Below are 19,672 nucleotides of genomic sequence, written 5' to 3'. Positions count from 1 at the left end.
TTGATTGAGATATGTGACAGTACCACTGGCAATGCTGGACCATTAGATGAGTGTCCTTGGGCTCTACAGGTTTCTTTCATCACTCTTGGGTGGCTGGCTATCCCTGGGTTATCTGGGCCCATCTTGGTTCCATTATTTATGACAATATCAGTCTGACATGAGGTGGCTCTACCTGTAGTATTCAGCCCACAATGCTGAATGTCAGATAAAGTTGGAGCGCAGGATGACAGTTGATGACAAAACTCAAAATTCCCTTAACCACGCATAGCGGGGGAAACCAATGGGTTGCAGAGAGGTGAAAACCCCTGTCGTCAACTTTAGCAAACCTGGCAACTAGTTGACTTGCACTGATAATTATTTAGCTACTAAGTAAAAAAATAACAAAACAAAAAATAAATGGGCAATAACCTAGTTGCATGATTCTGTACACTCCTAAAGTTCAGGGACTCTTAGGTTCACCTTAGGCACCAATTACAGGCAAACTGATTAAACTTAGAGAAAGTTCAGCTATTTTAGTAGAATTATTTTGGCATTTATTTATTTGGATCCATGACCTACGTAAAGATTCAAGCTACAAAGGATCTGATTGCACAAAGGTCAGGAGAAAGGCCCAAACACATAGCATGAAATAAATATTTGTCACTCAAAAATACATGACTGGTGTTATTCTGGTGAAATGCTTTTAATTTGAAGAAATTACCTACTGTTGAGATGCTTTACCAAGGCCGAGAAAGAGTCACACGCTGTTAGACAAAGGGCCCATAGTAAAGAGTTACATTTTTGATTCTGTTAGACACCAAGGTCCATTTCTCACGAGAAACAGAAACTTATCAGGCCACAGAGACATGGTGTGATTTCAGAGAGTGTCTTCAGTTCATATAATCAGCTACCCTCCTCCTTCTCCTCAGACGCTGCACAGACTTTTTTAGAAACTCTTCTCGGATGTAATGGTAAAGTGTCTCCTTTCGGCGCTGAAAGTTAATAAAATAAGTAAAGTCTGAATGCTTTTCTTGGCTGATTTTATGCTCCGTGTGTCAATACAAATTATGATTCATCTAGAAGCAGCCATGCATTCTGCATCTTTAGGGATATTATTGGATGGTCAAGCATCAATGTCCCAAACACTGAAATAAATAGGCTGTACAGCAAATAAGACCTTACTGAACGTATTAGTGTGTTCTATTTATCGTCTTATGTATTGATAATAATAATAAGATGCTAGGATGTTTGTAAATAAAGGGAAAAATAAGACAAATTTTCAAAAAAAGTCTTCCATATTTCAGTGTATTCTCAGCTTATGTCCAGCCTTGATCAGAACTGAAAAAAAAACTTTTGAATGAGAGGTGAAATGTCTTCAAGAAACAAGAGAAGTCCACTTGCCTTTTAATTACACACTTAGGATAATTAGTTACATTTTATGGTCTCAAACTTTTAAAATCACTATTATTTCAGTTCACTTGTTATTAAAAAACATTTAGTCTTGTGTTTTGGAAGAACTAAATTCGTTTTTTCTTGTACGGGAGTTTTTCCTTCGTAACTGACTGTAGGAGGCCAAGCATGGACTTCGATGATTCGTTCAACCAGACGAGGAACAAGGCAAGAATGTGATTAGTAGATTATGCTCCAGCAGGTCTACAGCCAAACAACACAATCTGAGTAATTGTTCTGACCCGTTCACCCACTTGGAGCCTCCTTCCAGAAAGAAACAACCCTGATCTGGACGAAAGGAATCCATCCTCTCTGTCAGTGACCTCATACGCATTCACATCTCTGCGCCACTAGGAACAGGGGGACAACCCATCTCAGCTGAAAGAATAGGTGTCCCAGCTGGATTCCAATTATAAATTTCCATGGAGCTGTGGATAAAGGATGCTCTCACAACTGAGAGAGCATTTTGTGTGAAGGATGTGGCAGACAGCTAATTTGACAACCAGAGTGAAAACAAAACTGACATTGTGTGTGTTTGGTAATATATTCATGTTCGAAATGTCTCCCCTAAAAACAACTCTGTAATACTGATGCATTTATTTCAATGATGAATCATGGGACCATCAGCTGAAGGGATCCAGAGGAATTGCATCTGCAGAAGTCAAGACGCGGCAGTCGGCATGCAAATAAAACAGGGAAAATTAATCAATACCGAGTTTCCCCCTCCTACTAAGTGAAGCGTTAACTATTGCACTATTTCAGAAACATGGCATCTGAATAAATATTTTATTATGCTGGAACGGAATACATGCATGTTTGACAAGAAAAATCCATCACAATTTTTTGTTAATGCAGATGGCATTTACTGTGCTATTAACATGGGAGCTTTTTGCTGTGTATAATTCCCACAGAGAAACCTTGTGTCAGTTCAAGGAAAACTTAGACTGCACAGAATAAGAAGAGTCAAGGAATGTTCAAAGTCAAAGAGGTGAAGATTAGGCTTTGCTTTGGTTGTTGTGATACTTAAATATCATGAATTCTGCTATTACAGGTGCTGGTCATAAAATTAGAATATTGTGATAAAGTTCATTATTTTCCATAATGTCATGATAAAAATTAAATTGTCATATATTTTAGATTCATTGCACACCAACTGAAATATTTCAGGTCTTTTATTGTTTTAATTTTGATGATTTTGGCAAACAGCTCATGAAAACCCAAAATCCCTGTCTCAAAAAATTAGAATATTATGAAAAGGTTCTCTGAACGAGCAATAAAAATAATCATCTGAATCAACAAAGTAACTCTAAACACCTGAAAAAGATTCCTGAGGCCTTTAAAAACTCCCAACCTGGTTCATTACTCAAAACCGCAGTCATGGGTCAGATTGCTGACCTGACTGCTGTCCAGAAGGCCATCACTGACATCCTCAAGCAAGAGGGTGAGAAACAGAAAGAAATTTCTGAACGAATCGGCTGTTTGCAGAGTGTTATATGAAGGCACCTCAGTGGGAAGTCAGTAGGAAGGAAAAAGTGTGGCAGAAAACGCTACACAACGAGAAGAGGTGACCGGACCCTGAGGAAGATTGTGGAGAAGGGCCGATTCCAGACCAAATTAAATTTTCATCTCCATAAAACTTTTCAGCAGATGGAAGCATGAAGTGCTCCAAAATCTTCTGATAGCTGCTGCATTGATCCTGCCCTTGATAAAACCCAGTGGACCAACACCAGCAGCTGACATGGCTCCACAGACCATCACTGACTGTGGGTACTTGACACTGGACTTCTGGCATTTTGGCATTTCCTTCTCCCCAGTCTTCCTCCAGAGTCTGGCACTTTGATTTCCGAATGACATGCAAAGTTTGCTTTCATCCGAAAAAAGTACTTTGGACCACTGAACAACAGTGGTCCAAAGTGCTGCTTCTCTGTAGCCCAGGTCAGGCACTTCTGCCGCTGTTTCTGGTTCAAAAGTGGCTTGACCTTTGACCTGGGGAATGCGGCACCTGTAGCCCATTTCCTGCACACGCCTGTGCACAGTGGCTCTGGATGTTTCTACTCCAGACTCAGTCCACTGCTTCCCCCAAGGTCTGGAATCGGCCCTTCTCCACAATCTTCCTCAGGGTCCGGTCACCTCTTCTCGTTGTGTAGCGTTTTCTGCCACACTTTTTCCTTCCTACTGACTTCCCACTGAGGTGCCTTGATATAACACTCTGCAAACAGCTGATTCGTTCAGAAATTTCTTTCTGTTTCTCACCCTCTTGCTTGAGGATGTCAGTGATGGCCAGCAGTCAGGTCAGCAATCTGACCCATGATTGCGGTTTTGAGTAATGAACCAGGCTGGGAGTTTTTAAAGGCCTCAGGAATCTTTTTCAGGTGTTTAGAGTTACTTTGTTGATTCAGATGATTATTTTTATTGCTCGTTCAGAGAACCTTTTCATAATATTCTAATTTTTTGAGACAGGGATTTTGGGTTTTCATGAGCTGTTTGCCAAAATCATCAAAATTAAAACAATAAAAGACCTGAAATATTTCAGTTGGTGTGCAATGAATCTAAAATATATGACAATTTAATTTTTATCATGACATTATGGAAAATAATGAACTTTATCACAATATTCTAATTTTATGACCAGCACCTGTATATTCACTAAATTATTATTTTGGCAATGCTTTAAAGGAGAACGTCTCAATATTAAACATAAATTTTCAGGTCTGTTTACAGATTCTCAGTATTATATAGGTCTGCACTTTGACTGCGCCATTGTAAAGCATATCTGGTAAGCGAGTGGTTGAACTCAAGTTTATAAGAAATAAGCAGTTTGTCCAAGAATGGCACAATGCAAATAAACCTGCCTTATCTTGCCTAACAATAGATTCCTCCACCTGAGCTATGGGTCTCTGCAGCTCTTCCAGAGTTACCGTGGGTCTCTAATTATTGCAATCAGTGTAGGTAAACAGCCTGCTAAACTGGAAAGTCTGGAGTCGTGCATTAGTCTTTCCATTTTCAGAGGAGACACTGTCAACAGTGCCACATGAGATATTCATAGCGCCAGATATTATTCTTTAAGTTTCTCCTCAACTGCATCTCTGACCTGCCTGCTCTGTTCTTTGCTCTACATGATGATGATTGTTCATCAGTGGCCTCCATCAAACGTCTGAAGTTTTCACAGAACAGCTGGATTTATACTGAGATCAACACAGATGTACAATATTTGATAATTAGGTGACTTCTTTGCAGGAAATTTCATTGCACTTTATTTTATTTGGTCGTCTCGCAGTTAATGACGCATTTCATAAGCCTTACTTTCGGTTTTGGATGGATGGAAATATTTTAAGATGACAAGTCCACCTTGTTTTGACTTCCACCTTGTATTTTCTTGAGTTTAGTCTTTACAAGTCATTGCAACCACGTACAGTACATTGTGATTTTGGTGGAACAAACTGTAGTGCATGAATTTCCAGCTGTTTAACATAGCGTTTGAAATGAGACAGGGATATGCTTGTTACAAATACAGCATAAACTAAATAAATTAAAAAGCATGTTGGTGGAGTCAGCACAAGCTCAGAAAGGCAGTTAAATACATGGCATAAAGAAAACTACAGTGTTCAGATGCCTGTCAGACATTTGTTATTTATGGTGCTTTTCATTCATAATAGATGAGGTGATGAAAACGAAAATGTCAGCCAGAGACACAAGTCTCTGCGTAATAAAAAAAAAAAAAAGTAAAACAGCTCCTAAAGAAACATGCAGTCATTATAAATCAGATTATGTGTGTATCTGCATGTGTGCACATGTCAAAACAAGCAAGAAATCCTTATCTTAAGGGGCTTCACAGTTATTAGGTACAGCTCTTGTTAGACGAAACATGTGAGTAAATTGACAAGACAAAGCCTTAAAAGAGTGTACAGCTCTAGGTATAATGTGAGTTAGCAGTAAATTGCAGACAATGAATGCATTGTCACTGTTGTAAATTGCAAAGACAGTGAGATGTTTAGCTTCGTGCTAAAATAAAAAAAGGGTCTTTAAAGATTGATCAAGTTTTTCAGATGGAAACACAATATCAAACAGCTCTTAATCCAATCTCACTAAGGCCTGAAATGCTGCAGCGCAAAACTTTAATGTCCTTCAGTTTGTGTGATTTCCTTATGCTTGTCTGATTCGTCCTCCCACACTCTGAAAACATGGATGTTTGCTGTGTTTCTGATGTTAAATGAACAGTAATAGTGAATGTGTGCATGCATGGCTGGGTGTCTTTCTGTTTGCTGTGACTGGTGACCTGTTCAAAGAGGTTCCTGCCACTCAGCTGATGGCAGCTGGTGCAGCCTGCAGCCTCCCAGGGCTTCTCCGCTGAAATGGTGCTGGTGCTGAAGTCATTCTGGTGCTAGACTGTAGGTTTCCGTTTTATTTTTTCATAGAAATTAGATAAATTTGAGAGATACTATGCCACCTAAAATTATTTTTCTGGACATATTTAGCCTTCCCTGTTGTTTTCTGTGGAGAATTACTGTTCAGAGTAACAGTTTACCCACAGACATCACGGAGTGTGAAAGCTCCTTAACAAGACGTCAGAAACTTTCATCAAGAGATTTTGGTCCATGTTACAGAAGTCTGCATCACACAGATGCTGCAGACTTCTATATTTTGCCAGAACAACTTTACAAGGTGATTGCCAATGGTTTTATGAAATTCTCTAAGCATCTTTTTTAATCAGCACCTTGAGAGATGACAGCGGCTGTATCAAACGCAAGTGAAATATGTGGTCAAAACAAGCTTGACGGCCTGTTAAAATGACAAAAAAGCTGAAGTAAATGAGACACCTTCCTTCACAGACTGAATCCATCAAGGACTCTTAGTCTTTCTCACCTTATTTTACCCGAGTTTTTTTTTCTGTGTAGCTATGCAAACTCTTCGCAATCTCAACAGAGTGTTTGAAAAAACTGCTTGTTAGGTTTTGGGGGAGTTAGTCTTTCATATGCAGGTAGGTCAGTTTGGAAAGAGACAGAATAAATTAAACCTGCCTGTTCTATTTACTAGTTATCTCTGACTGAGACGTTTAAGTGTGAGAAAAGAACAAACACAGAAGAAATACTTTTTTGCAACACTGTATGTACACCGAATATGAATTCTTTTAAAATAAAACATGTTTATCAAGAGAATAACTGCACATTAATCACAACAAAACAAGAGAAGCCTGAGAAAACAATCATTTCTCAGTTATAAACACTATGTGACTGTGCACTTAGTGTCAGCTTTGTTCACTATAAAAAGCACTAATGTAACTATATGCTGGAGTCCCAAACTGTGCTGCTGCAAACCTCAAATTAACTCATGTAATATGGATAAAGGCCAGGTTAGTGAAGATGAGAAGTACAGTACCGCACTCACAGAATCATAAAAGTTCCTTCTTTTCCCAAACATGTAGGAGCAGCAAGCACAAAATAACACTTATGTAACATGGTTTCCACACTTAGCCATACTCTTCTAACTACAAATGCAACTCTGCAGTTAGAGTAATCGGGATTGATGGTACAGCACATTGGGTCTAAATTTAGTCTCCCCAAGAACCTTCCTGTTCTTTCTGTTGCTGTGGGGCGAAGCAGAGGTTTTTCAGATCCTCCACGGTCACACGCACAGGATGGGAGTCAGCCGAGCTGAAATGCACCGCTATGTCACACTCTGCTGCACCCCCCACCTCACCCGCCCCAGCCTAACTTTCTGTTTTTATTCTCTCGCTCTCTCATCTCTCTGTGCGCTGGAATTTTGTGGATCATTGCTCAGAGAAGACTCTCAGAAGGGAACAGGATCCGGAGAAAAAAAAAGAAAAAAAAAAAGAAACAGCAACGGTCCAATTTGAAGGATGCGCCACAAAGCGAATCTGCCCAAATGAGACGTTTAAGTTCAACAGAATCATTAATGCTGGAAGGAAACTCAGTTTTAATCTTTGACACATCAGAGAAAATGAGACATTTAAGAATCTTTACATTACATTGTAAAGACCTAAGAACACAGTGAATAAACTATTAAATCAATAAATAAGGAAAATATTGACTGAATTAATAAATTAAAGACTTTAATAAATGATTGTTTTGATAAATAAATTACTCATCTAATAAATACATAGATTAAATGAATGAAAAAATTGATGAATAAGTATTTAAATCACAAATATGAATGAAAAATAAACAAATCTCAAAACTGGGAATGATGTAAAATTATGAAGAGACAGGGACTGCGGCGGCAGCGTGTCGGTTGGTCTGTGTTACCCAGAAAGCAGTTGGGCACAATATCGCAACCATAGACATAATATAAGAATAGACCCAGGATTGGCTGCTCTGGCGCAGGAAATACGGCGGCCATCTTGGAGCGGTCGTCCCTCCTACTTTGCTCAACCAAAACAGCAGAAGATGCTTCAGCACTGAGGGATATTGTTATTCTGATCGATGGACTATTGATGTGAGGGCTTGACAGACAAGATTTCACAAGTAAGATGGACATATTATTGTGTATATATTGTGATTAGAATATTACTTTACTGTATTTATGTCCACCGGCAAGATACCAGCTAATATTAGCTACAGTGATTGGTGTAATACCGGGTTCAGCCCCGCTATGAAGGCTAACTGAGATTCCGTAAATCTAAAAAAATGAATTATTCTCTAACATTGACTTAGATTATATGACACAAGGGCCTATATTAGAAATGAAACAATGTAACATATATTATAAAACTTATATTACGTGTTATAACATTTACCAGCAAAGTTTACACAGGTGGTAAAGACTATTATTTCTATGTAATTCTTTCACTCTGTCAAAGTAAGATAGCTCCCAAATCTTCCGTTTTTGTTGTGAAGGTTTCCTAAAGACACAATGTGAGGAAGAAGAGGGAGATATCTATAAAGAGAGACGGATTCACTGCAGCACGGATGAATCTCGCATCAGATTTTGGACTCAATCTCAGCTGCTGAATCTCTCTGAAGCTGGAACTCGTCGGCTGGAAAACATATACATATATTTATATATATGTATGGGTACATGTATGTCTGTATCCAATATATATTATTCAGTATTAATCATTATTTATTTGTGTCATTATTAATCATTATTTATTTGTGTTTGTATATTTATATAAATATGTATTGATATTACTAAATAACTTATTAAATAAATTATGAACGGCTGTGTGCTTTGTAATATGCTCATCATACATCAGTATCAGAATATTCCATTCCTATTCTATTGTTATAGCCACTAAGCATATTTAAATATGCTGAACTATGTATTAAAAACATACTTAAAAAATACAATTGTTTATAAATGTAGCTTTGACAGATGTTTGAATATGATTTCCAGTAACAAAAAAGCGATTAAATGCGCTGATACGTCATTGTGCCTGCTAGACATATAACGCTGAGTGGAGTGGTGTACCGCTCCAAGATGGCCGCCTTAAATCTCGTCAGCGACAATAGGCGAGAGCGGTCCATGAGGCGTCTATCCTTATATTATGTCTATGATCGCAACACCAACACCGTGAGTGAAACAACGACTGGGGCAGCCTACTATATAAAGTACTCGGGGACCACTTCTTTATTATTACACATCTGTAGAGTATGGAACAAAGGGACAGGTGGCAACCTAAACTGTAGCGTCTATTCTATGCGCTTTATGTATGAAAAAAGTTTTAAAATAGGCCATTCATTGAAGGTGCGCCTTACAGTGCGGAAAATACGGTACTGTAATTGATCATGTTTGCAGCAGTTTTGTTGAAAACAGTGCTAAATCACTGTGTGGAATTTAGCAATACAATTGCTTTATTTTATGTCAGTCCTGTACTGAAGTAACCTATTTGATCACCATCCACATCAGGGATTCCTTTAAACTTATTTTCAGTGCTGAACTCACCTGTTCTGATGCATCCTTTGTGGTCCGGCTCCAGTTTCTGTTTTTCCACAGGTGCAGGTTCCTCCTCTGACAAACATGTTCTCTGTCAGAGTTCGGCTTTGATCCGGGTCAGATGAAAGAACCTTTTTCCTCAGGAGCTGTAGAGGATTTATGGAGAACAACAACCAATCAAAACACTGCAAGTGTCAAGTTTCTTTTTTGATCTGTCTAATTTAAGGCAAAACACCAGGAAAAACATGGATCGATAATAAGATATCGAACCAGCTCACACAAGCCCACTGTTCCCAATTCTCCCACTGTTTATTTTGATATCTCCAGTCACGGAGGTTAAGCAGATCGATGCACGCATTACCTGATGTTTGTTTGGAACCTATAAATGCCATTTTTATAACAGATTTTTTAATAGCAATTGTAGAATGTATTCACAATCATCTGAGAGAAAATGGGCAGAAAAAGAAGAGAGATGGATCAAAAACATAATCTGTCTTCTAATATCATCAGCTAGTGATAATTAATGCTTCGTTAAATGCTGTGTTCAACTGTTGTAACATTTAAAAAATCACCGTTTTTCAGCTATATAAAAACATTATTGTTTGAAACAGTGTTAACATATAAAGCTGGTGATTGTAGGTCATCTGTTTGTAGACGTACCAATTAAGAAGCAACTATGGCACCACAGCTGGCTCAGCACTGGAACTGCTTTGGTGGAAAAACTCTCCTTTACACATGCTGGCAAGTGAAAAGAATCATTTCTTTTCAGTCTTCCAGGTATAAAACTGTTTATCCAGTTTTTTCGTTACTAGATTTGTTTTTCCCTTCTCATTCTTTGCCCCTTATGGGTGTCCTTGGTCTTTCCTCCTCGTTGGATCTGCAGTCTAGGCCTCAAGATCCCTAACAGTCTACCTGACGCTCCCAGTGCTCTTCTCTGAGTTGAACATCTTCTCCAGGTCATTTGTGCTTTTTTTTTTTTTTTTTTGCCAGATCATTGTATTTGCCAATTCAAAATCTTGCTACAGTAAAAAGTCCTTGTTGATCCTGTTTCTGAAACCTTCTCTCATTGTGTATCTGTCTACCTCTCATTGTGCAAACAACTCTGTTTGCAGTGAAATTCAACTGACGCTTGTCTGGATTCTTATGCAGAACAAGAGACAGAGACTCATCCATTCCTGGAACTGACTGTGAATAAATCTTTCATCACACTCATCTATTCTGATGTCTCCTTTTGGCTTCATTCCTTATAAAATCTTTACTGTGCAATGAGTATTCTAAGAAAGATCTGCTCTGCCACTTTTCAATATGCGCTTTTATTTTTCTATTATTTATCATTATGTTGAACAAGACTTCTCCACAAGTGATTCAGACTTACTAAAGTAAACTGGGCAGAGATGTTGGATAAAGTATAAAAGTTGTATCTTAACATTTAGTAATATGTTGTATTGATAATTAAACGAGTCTTTCACCTTTAAAATCAGTCTTTTAAACCCTTATTTTCCTTTACATGGCAGATTTCTCATGATTTACACAGTGGTTGTTGAGAAGACAGGATGGAGATGCAGAAGAAAAACACTCACACTGTGCTAGGGATACTTTCTATGATGGGGAAATAAGTTTCACCAAGTTAAAAGTCCACAAAACTACTGAAAAGAAACATGTCTAAACACTGAAAACAGATAATCGGGTGTATCTGTTTCAGTGTTTTTTGTGGTGAAGAAATGTGGATTCCAGGTTAAAGGAGGTGGTTGCTGTGTTAATGTTTTTGTCCAGGAGGTATGCACAACACAAAGTACTTTTATGTGAGAAGGAAGTCCACAAAGCTCAATAGTCAGCAGTTTTGTCCAAGAAAGACACAGCTAAACACAGAATCCCTGACTTATATGTACTTTCTTTGGGAAGATAAACAGAAAGAGAACCCAGAGTTATTGTCAGTAATTGAAAAAAATAATGCTAAATTGTTCCATCTATGCCAAATGTGTTTTCTTTTTTTTTTTTTTTACATTACAGTGGTAGTAGATGAACAGATAGAGGTTCAATAAAGTAATTTTCCACATGAAGGAGGCTGAAATGTCTGTGCCAAGTGTGCGCACATATAAATTTGTAAGGACATTCTTCTGAAAAATAAAATGTCACTCCTGGGGTAGCGGAAAGGAAAACTGCAGCGGTCTTATCCTCTGAAGGATCTATTGGTTCAATAAGGTCCAGCGGAGCAATATTTGGTAATGTGGTGTGATGTTTATTGCTGTTCTTGCTCATGAGTAACGGAACAATAGATAAGGAACACAAACTGTAGCAATGTATACACTATGCGGCACAAATCTATTAAATGTTATGTATGCTTGGAAAAAAGGCAGTCAGAATTGTACTATTTCAGCCCTAATGATGCACAAGAGGCATTCTGCTGTGAGATACTGAATGTAAATAAAACCATTTTGTTTGCACAGAACTCCACAGGGTTCCTTTAGAAGAATAAAGCACCAGAATCCACCGAAGACGGTGACAGCTGCAGCTGAACAGTTAAAGATAAACCCCTGGTGTTGTGTTCTGTTCTAATGGGTGATATATTAATCTTTATTTAAATTTGATCACCAAAAAATAACTAAATAATGGAGCTATGTGTGAGAGAAAACTCATTACTTTCTATAATGGGGCTAAGAAAAAACAGGATATTTGTTCTTGAGTCACTCAATTAAGTTAAGATTTTCTTCCTAAAAAAAAAAAGTCACAGTGAATAATTTTGGAATACTAAAAATAAATGTTAATTATTCCCGCTTGCAGCTAATTACACCAGACTACTACACTTGAATGTAAATTTTAACACAACTTCTCATTAACTAATTTAATGATAATTTCCAGAGGGTTATAAGGTCAGTGTTTCTAATCTCCTTGTGAATATAAATACCAGCCAAGGTGCTAATCAGTGGTAAATTCATGCAAAAACAACTTGATTGCTCACTTTGAATCTGGAATTTATTCTGGTGCGCTGTTGTGTATACGACCTAATAAAAAAAAAAAAAAAAAAAAAAACAGACACAGAAGTGACATATGGTGCTTTCCAGAAGCTGTTAGTCAAGGTTATTGATCAGAACCCATCTCTATAATTGCATTGACTTCAATTTCAGTTCCTTTTTAGATCCTCAATTATATTTTTTTCTTCACTGTGGTGGTGCTACTATTAATCTCAGAGTATGATCTGTTTCCTACAGCTACATTTCAGCAAATTAGAATCAAATAAAAAAGTGAATTTATTATAGTATCTCGTATCAAAAGGTGCAACTCAAACCATTTATTATAGGTAGAGTAATTTATGCTGGTGTTCATACTCAGGATTTAGAAAATCTCCAAATTCGCTTTCTAGGAAAGTTAGAAAGTTACATGAAATAATTACAACAATTTTTAATAAATGTGAGGATGGTTGTCACGATACAAACATTTCAAATTCCATACCAATACTAAGAAAAATACTTAAAACTATTTTCAAAACCACAACAGAAACCTTTTCAAAGGCTCAGGATTCTTTCTAACAAAAAACAATTTAGGTGTTGCTATTTTTGCATCATGCTTTCTGGGTAGGTTACAACAGTTTCCAACTAGTTTCTGCACTAATTTGCAACTTCAGTCTGGGTCCATCTGCTGACAGATGGGTCCTATAGAATTAGCAAAATTAGCAACTAATTTCATTAAAAATCAATGTATGTGAGCTGGTGCAGATTCACACTGGGGGAAACATCTCAATGGAGGAACTCGCAGTGGAATGGCTAACACCAAGTTGAGCTTATCTTGTCTGCCATGTTTGCTACTTCACTATTGCAGATAAAGGAGCTTACAGAATTTTTAAAATTTCCCTCTAGAATTAGAGTGTCTGTCTTTTTCACGGCTGCAGAGCTAGCAAAACAAATGTTACCCTGGAACCTCGGATGGCTGAATGATCAACGTGTGATGCTGTGGTACGAGAAAGACGAGATACACACGCTGAGTTTCCTTCACATTCAACCAGATTTATTCTTCTTCTGTGTTCAATCTTCTCTATGCCACCAACACGGCAGCACCTCTAGCGGTTGTGTGTGGAATTGCACGGACTAACTGAAAGAAAGAACTTATTACAACGAGAAATTAAAGATACAAAATGAAAAATTATGTTGGGATGCCTATTTTCTGAATGATTGTTTTTACTTACCTATAACTTGTTTTTCACCGCTTTACACAAGCGTTGTGGGTTTTCAGATTAAGCTTTTTCTGTTTGAATGATTGGCAAAGGACAACACTTTTTCTTGTTCCTTTTTGACAAAAAAGAGGGTTGCATGGCTCCTCTTTGGAGATATATGGCATGATACCACCTATACCTTCATTTTCCATCTACTCTCCTTGTGTCCTTCATTCTTTATTTCCTTTTTTCTTTCCTATTGTCCTACGTTCCCTATTGTATCTTCTAGTGTCCTACTCTCTCCATTTCCTTATTTTCTTCCTATCGGCTTTTCTTGAGCCATAATACCTTTTCTTACTACCAGTTCTTCCTCTCCTCCAAATACAATTTTACACGCAAAAAATGATCTTTAAGAATTCTCTAATTCCTGACAGCCAAAAAACACCTCTGAGTTTATCTGTAGGTTTGCATTTACTAAACAAAGGCTCAAACCGGCAGAGTTCATGTAAAATGTATGTTTTACGTTTGAGGGAAAAGGAAAAAGAACAAAAATTAGTCTGGTTTCTGTTTAAGTTTTCTCCTGCCAAATCTGGAGGCATCTGCACATCATTTTGAAAGCTAATCTTGAGCACCTTATCCAATGTGAAAACCGACTTTCAGACTCAATCTCTGCAGCAATCAATCTTCTGCTGTCAGGCCAAGTCTGTCGAAACCGGGAGCTGTGCTTGCTATGAAGAGAAGAAAAAGCAATACTTGAATTCCTCTCCTCAACTCTTACTGGCAGCCAGCATATGTTAGCCTGGGTACGGGATGAAACCATCATGAATAGGTGACGGGGCGTTCTTGTAGTGGGAAATGGAGAAATGAAATAATTAATCTGGGTTCCTTTCAACCAGACAGGTTAGAGATCAGTGGGGTTTGATTTTGATTAAAGTTGTTACTCCACTGGCCTGTGAAATTATTGAGAACTGAGATTTTTACTGTTTTACTAGTTTGAATGAATTGGTCTTTTTTTGTGCTTTTTGCTCTTGCTGTTCAGCTTCATTCAGTTGAGATTCGTGGCGCTGCAGGCCGGAGAACCTGAGACTGTCGACTAAATTGATAAAAATGTCAGGCTAACCTGAGAACCGTCAGCTTATGTGACAAGGTCCGCTGATATGCAGTATTACTTTCTGGGAATGGATAGAGATTCTTATTTTCTTCAAAGGCAGCACTAGTATAAATCAAGAGAAATTATTATACTGCTTTTCGGCTGTAATTGTAAATTTCAAATAAGACTCGAATGCAAATAAGTGAAAATTGAAAATAGGTCATGTACAATAATAAAAGGATTTTACATTTATGTGAAAAGTTAATTAGAATGATGGATTAATTAAAACCACTGCCTTCTGTGTTGTTCTGTACAAATCCTCCAAAAAAGGCAAGAAGAAAACGCTTCAGTAAAACAGCTACGCGGGCCGTGGTAGCTCTGGAGGAGCTGCAGTCCTCAATAGCTCCTGTGGGGGAATCTGTTGACAGTATGATTACTTTTGGTGCACTCCATAACTTTGCCAGTATTGTTGTGTTTTTTACAGAAAACCATAACAATGGCATGTAGGACATCAAACGTAAACAAAATGCGTCTGGTCAGATGAGACCAAAATTTAACTTTTCGCACACATGCAATACTTAAAAAAAAATAAATAAAAAAATAAAAAAACTTTGACAATGATATGAAACATGATGGAGGCGGCAGTATCATGGTATCTGGATACTTTTCTTCAGCAGGAAGGTTGATAGTTTATAGTTATAGCGGAAAACCTGTAAGAGGCTGCAGAAATCTTTAAACTGGGGTTAAAGTTCACCTTCACCAAGTTAAAATGAAATGGGTTGGATTAAAGCAAACTTTTGTGTTGGGCTGACCTAATCAAAGCTCAGACCTAAATAAGAACTAAATCATCAATCAAGAGTAACAAGAGTAAATTTATTAGTTGCATGTCAAATACTGTAATGAATCTTTTTTTTTTCTGTAAAGAAACAATTCCTGACAGCTACAATTTTGAATAATGTTGGTTGGCGGTATGACCTAATTTACTTATTTTTAATGTTTTTCCACAAGAAGTTGCTATTTATGCCAGAAATGTCAGCTCACATTCACTCCCTTGTGTGATCGGACAAATGTCAAGAGAACGAGCTGGAGAAAACTCCACCCAGTATATCCATCTCAAAGAATGTGACAAAAATCAATGGGTGAGATGCTTATCAGGGGCATGTTAATAATTCATTACAAGCCCATGGCAGGTGTATAATTGATCAAGTGGCTGATAAGTTCTGGTGATAAATATTTCAGGGGAGTCTGAGAGAGAAAAGAGCTCTGACTTGTTGACGAGCCCACCTTCGAGCTTTCTCACTGGGAGGCTTGGTTTATTGAGTCTACCCAGTTGTGCAGTCATTTTCTCTGAATGCTTGTGAATTGTGGTGATAATTCTCTCTAAGAGGTGATGGACACAACTCCTAGGGTGAAGATCAAAGTGCTTGGACATAACCAGGCTAGATAACAGTAGTGCACACTTTTATGGATGAACTGTGACCTCCAGAAAGCCAGATCATTATAAAACCGGACAGAGCTGCATGGACTTTACGTGTAAAGTCAATAGCAGTCCGCAGTAGAGAACAGCATTTACTGGTGAGAGATGCATTTACTTTTCTCTGTAGGGAATTCACAATAGGTTGCAAACGGGACCTATTGTCACCCGGGTTTTGTCACCCGAAACTTATTAAAAGGATCAAAAGATTTGAACTCTACACCTAAATGGGACAGAAAAATGGTCTTACTTTTGAAATATATGCAGAAGGTGATACCTAAATCCCATCTTCATTAAGACATGGTAGTTCGGACATCAATGGTTCTGTGAGTCAGAGTGCTGAGCAGAACTGGAGCAGAAATTGTGACGTGTAACTGAAGGCAGTCAAAATCTTGAATTGTTTCAAAGATCACCACCATTTAATCTTGCAGTCACATTTAAACTGCAGCCTTTACCATCGCTCTCTTTTAGGTAGCCATTGTATTTTTCACTAATACCCGAATTTAGCCTTCCAGACATAACACCAAACCTCTTCTGCAACTCCTGTATGTTTTGTTTTGTTTGTACTATTTGAAACATAATTATCAATATATCTTGTGATCTACAAGCCTGAATACTGTTGGCGAGGAATATTGGTTGAAAAAACAAAACAAAAAATAAAACAATATATCGCCACACATTTTTTACCAATTAAAACAGCTGTCATCAGATTCTATGGAGTGATTGTGCAACTATGATTTGTTTTTCTTCATAATTAGCTCTAGTCTTACTTGTGGGAGTTTAACCATAACAACTCAGGAAAGTCTATCAGTTCACAACAAGGTTTTGGTCCTAAAATCATGCTACCAAAAAACACACACAGCATCAGAAACCAAATGTTCTCTCCTTCATTTTGATCAAGCAAAGAGAAAAAAAAACATGTCAAAGCTGAAGCTAATTATCATGGCTAGACATGTAGCTGGATTGCTTGGAGGTAGCTCTTGTTGATTCAACGCGATCTGTGGATGTTTGCAGATGTTTTGTACTAACAGAAGACACATTCAAAGTAAAAGCAACAGAAAAAAGGGTTTTAACTTGCTAAACTTAAAGCTCACAAAGAATACCCATCACTCACTTCTGTTCTAGTGGTGACACGATTCCTTTGCTTTGAGATCTTCCTTCTCGTAAATCCAACATTTCAGTTGTCTTACAGTTGTATGGCAAGAAGTGTACTGGATGCTTTATTTCATGGAGCTCAGCCATGTTTCCTGATGGTTTTTGTCCTCACTGCATCACTGTAAGGTGGAGATAATAAGTTGCCAAAGATCCATTGAACATATTCCCATTAGAAAGGCTTTATTTTGTCATGAAAACAATCTATTTTCTCTCACTTTAGAGAATGACAGGGTTCAAAACAGTGCCATCGTAGACACTGTCATCCATATATAAAAGTGCTGCTTCCTGTCTTAATAGGCATGACACAAAAGGACTTTTTTTTCATGTCAGAAAAGTTTGTTTTGAAATAATGCATCTGCTTTGAAAACAACAGAAAAGCTGTACATGATTTATTTTTGGTTTATACTTTAAACATTTTTAGCTTCACTAGCTCTAAAAATACTGATATTTGCCATTTTTTTACTCAAAATCTGTACAGAATGGCTAAAAAGTCTTAATTAAAGATAGGAGATTAACAAGTTAGCAGGGTTGGTGGTGTTTTTCACCTCTTAAATCTGTATACAAAAAGCATATGTTTTTCTCACTGCTTTCAGGAACGTGTTATTAAAGCTTCAATACATTAACAAACTGTCTGAATAATAACTTAACAGTCCGAGACAGAAAGAGGGGTGTGTGTTTTGAGTCATGGTGTTTCTGTAATAATTTGACACAGAACCTTATACATTATTAACCCAGAAGTAATAAACTGTTTGAAACAGAACATTATGAAAATTACGTAAACAAATTGATACAGAAGACCATCTGGTGGTATGCACATAATCAGAGATGGACGAAGAGATTCACTCACTTCTGTGAGGGAGGGGACAATGTGCACCATCAAAAAAGAGTCTAAAACAGCGTTATAGTTAGGAAGCCGGAATTTCAACGTGGCGACAGCCATAGACATTGTTTGCAGGACCTCTGACTAACCTTACGTTCCATAAGCAAACATCACTTTTCAGCTTACAGTTGTAGGCGCTGCATGTAATGTTGAACATTTGTTGGAACATTTTTCCAACACTTCTTTCTTCTGTTGATGCCATAGTGAATTGCAAAGTCCATCTTACAAGTTATAACTGTGGGTAGTTTGAGTTGCTCCCAGTTTCCCAGTGGGAAATCTGACTTCTGAGAGCACTTTAGTTGATTTTTCAAACTGGGAAGAAGGAATTTTCCAGTTCCGATTACAGCTGGAACACAGCATGAGTACAAGAGGAACACATTACACTAAACTGCAGAATCCTCCCACCTTTTCTTCTTAACAAATTATTGTAATTTTTTGTACATCATCCCTTGTATAAAATATGTCTGCATTGTATGATAGTTGATCAGTGCAGTGAGCTGCCTTGGGAAAGCAAGCCTCAAGTCTTCACAAAATTTGAAACAGGCGTAGGTTTGTGATCTTTTTTCACATAAATGGACATGCACGTTTTTCAACTCGGCAGCAAAAACACTACAGAAATTGGATAAGAACCGTCTCAACTGAATAAGAGGCTTCTGAATAATTTAGAAGCCTCTTAACACATTCATAACATCAATACAGCAAGAAACTTGGGTATGCTGAAGCTGTGATACCTCTATCTTAATCTTTCACAGTCAATATTGTAATAATAACACCCACTGTTGTAAAAAAAAAGAAAAAAAAAGTGGTTCTTATTAAAAGCAAAAAAATTATATTTTTAAAGCACAAATTAAAATTTTTATTTTCGATTTTTAAACAGTTGCATCACTTATTATTTGTCTTACCTATAAAGCTCCTAGTAAATTAGAATCTTGTAGAATCTGTTTTTTTTTCCTTTTTAATTAAACTTGACTGAACATACACTATTTTGTCAAACTTATTCACTCACTCCTCAAGATCAATAAATTCAAGCGTCCCAATTACTTTCACGTACACCGCTGTTTAAAATCCAGCCAATGGGCAAACAGGTAGCGTCTACAAACATTTGTAAAACAATGTGTCACCATCTGCACAGTAAGTCCAGTTGTAGAAAAAAAAATGTCTACATAGCTAAAATCCTTAGACCCTCTCTAAAAACACCAACAAAATAATAAAAAAAATACATCATCATGAAAAATACGTATCCTGAAATTTGTTCTACAATAACTAAATATACAAATAAATGATCCATTGCACAAAGAGTCTCATTTGCTTGTTCCACTCTGCTTAATTGTTCCCAATAAGAAACATGACACATCCCATAATAGATGATTAATTTCCTTCAGACAGTGAACTGTGTTGTGCTTGTGAGAGACAAATGTGAAAATAATCATCACAGCACCTTTGAGAGCCTTTGTTTAATGTGGGAGGGTATAAACGAAACACAACCCCACAATTCATCGCTAGTTATCGTCAACAGGAAAAAAAAATGTTGAATATTCATCATGGTGTGCTATGACTAAACAGAATTTTGTTTCTGAAATTTCCATCTTGATTAGTTCACTCTAA

This window comes from Poecilia mexicana, unplaced genomic scaffold, assembly GCF_051168715.1.
Source record: "Poecilia mexicana isolate PSO_F unplaced genomic scaffold, ASM5116871v1 scaffold_17, whole genome shotgun sequence".
NCBI classification, from domain to species: Eukaryota; Metazoa; Chordata; class Actinopteri; order Cyprinodontiformes; family Poeciliidae; genus Poecilia; species Poecilia mexicana.
The sequence above is the reverse complement of the archived record's forward strand: the minus strand, read 5'-3'. Positions refer to the sequence as shown.